Raw genomic sequence first — 2,500 nt, forward strand, 5'->3', positions numbered from 1 at the left:
GGGGCAGTTTGTTTACTTCACCAGTGACCACTTACTGTATTCAACGTAATTTATTCATCCTTGGGAATGGTAGGAAAGATAAGTATTATTAAAAGCAATCGCTAAAAATTCAGCACACTTGTTATATCTAAAATATTATTATTAGTTAAAGTATTTTGTCCATATGGAAAGGTAACAGGAATTATTTCTGTAAAGTCATATCCAGAAAAATGCATTGTGGGATTATGCCCCTTTCAAATGTAGGTTAGTATGCTCTTGTTCAACATGCTTGAAGAATTATTACTACAGAAATATGAAGTTGTCAGTTTTTTTAAAAGTTAAATCTGATGGAAGGGCGGATTAAAAATTTATTGAAGCAGCTGAGATGCTACCCGAGTCCACAAAGAGAGGTTCAATAATTTATTGTACTGGAAGTATTTATTAGGCCAAGTTGAAATTTCTGAAAAGTTTTGTAGGATGGCACTGAATCCGCTTCAACAAGTTTTCTTATCTTTCAAGATACATTATTTGATATCCTCCTTTTATATCCTCCTGTTGTTTTTTTATCTTCCAGCAATTAAAAGTAATAATTCCTTTTATTGCTAGAAGATAAAATCAATAATTATTCTTGATTGATTGTCCTTGTTGTTGTCACATTAACCCACTACAATGTGATGAACGTGTGTTAGTAGCTGTAGTAATTTTTTTTTACAGTAAAATCCTCCCTGCTAGTAGAAATTTAAGTCTTTGGAACAGCAATATTATTGGAAATGGTTGTGAACTTTTTGGAGACCTTTGCTGCTTTCAAGTTTTTGTGTAGTCTTAAAATTGGTGAGCGAGTAAATTGCAAGATCTAAAAAAAATGATAAAAAATAGACATATTAGTGATGAGTTTGTTTGTATCCAGGGACTGAAAATTGGATGTCCAAAAAGCATCTCCCCCACTAAATGAAAAATGGAGTAGGTTCATTTTCAGTGAAATTTTTCAAAACGTCGGTGTCATAGGATTCCTGGACAAACCTCTACCTGAATCCTCAATGTGGAGACAACATTGGAGTACTACTGAATTTCAATAGCCACTTGTGAAAATGGCATTAAATTTTGACAAAATTATTAGTACAATTTTATGGGTTTGGTCTTAAAAAAAAATAGTTTGTCAAGTGATATAAAGTGCTTGTTTTGCAGTCTATAAAGTTATTATTTTTCCTTAAATTCGTTTGGTAATTAATTTTTCAAGATAATATTTCTCAGCTTCCGTGACTTCCTTTTTTCTTTCCAAAATATACCAATTTTAGACTGAACCGCCTGAGGTAGCATTTTGCTACCTGCACCCCAACAATGAATTTTAGTGAAGTAATTGTCCGCACTGTACTGTATTCAAGAAGAGTAAAATAAAAATGTGAGGTACATTAAATGCAAATGACACTCCAAAATAGTACGAGATAATTTTATAAGTACCTTTTGAAGAAAGAACCGAGCACCTGTTGTTGCTCCTCCGTATTTCGTCCCAATGGAGACGGCAAACTGTTGATTGAACCCACTTGGAGTTCGGCAGCTCTGGCTAAATCTTCTGACAAAAAATATTTTTGCCGGCACATTTACGGCTGCTTTTGTTGGCTTTCCCACACTTTTTTGCGGGTGAGCCGCACAACCAAACCAACGCAACAAGGAGAACTACGAAAAAAAAATTGCTGTCGAGCGCGAACGCGCCCGAAATTCTCTCATATTTCGTTGCTGGTGCAAACACCAAACCCCTTGGTGCAAGCGCTTGAAACTTAAATGAAAAATAAACTTTTCAACGAGACAAACCTTTCTCCCACTTTCTTATGCTAACTCTTACTTTTTGTTTTCAAACTTCGCAGTACGGAATTTTATGTTTAAATACGTAACCGGAAATGCGTATGACCGGAAGCTTTAATTTGTACTCATGCGCTTTGCGTTTTACCGGGGTGTTCACCAAGGGTGCGTTAGATTGACCCTATTCCGGATGAATTAAAACGGCATGTCTGGCGCTTTTAAAGCAACAAGGATAATAAATGTATGTTTAAAATAGTATTTTAGCAAGTGTTTGATAATTTTAATGTGAATCTCCGTAAAAACGAAGGATTTCTAACATCTATTCCATGTATTCCTATTCCGGAATACGGTCAATCGAACGCGCCCTAAGCCTCCTTCGCAGCCGTTTTTAGGCTCGGTTTAGCCTAAAAACGACTGAGAAGGAGGCTAATTAACACTAATCCGCGAGTAAGTACCAACCTAGGTATGAATTTTGTAAGTCAAAAAATTTTAGGCTTTAGGCTAAAGGTAAACAAAAGTCTACGTCAAAAATTGAAGGCTAAAAAAAATCTTGATGAAATTGTTTTTGAAACACCAAATAAACTGCAACTGAAGTTTCCAGTAATCCAGGATTAGCTTAATCGGACTTTGAAGAACTGGGTCCTGGGCTGGATCCCGATTTCAATTTGGGACATGGCGAGAAATCATTATGCGGTTAGTGAACGCTGGTCGTGCAGCACTTACA

This window comes from Montipora capricornis, chromosome 13 (genome assembly GCF_036669925.1).
Source record: "Montipora capricornis isolate CH-2021 chromosome 13, ASM3666992v2, whole genome shotgun sequence".
NCBI classification, from domain to species: domain Eukaryota; kingdom Metazoa; phylum Cnidaria; class Anthozoa; order Scleractinia; family Acroporidae; genus Montipora; species Montipora capricornis.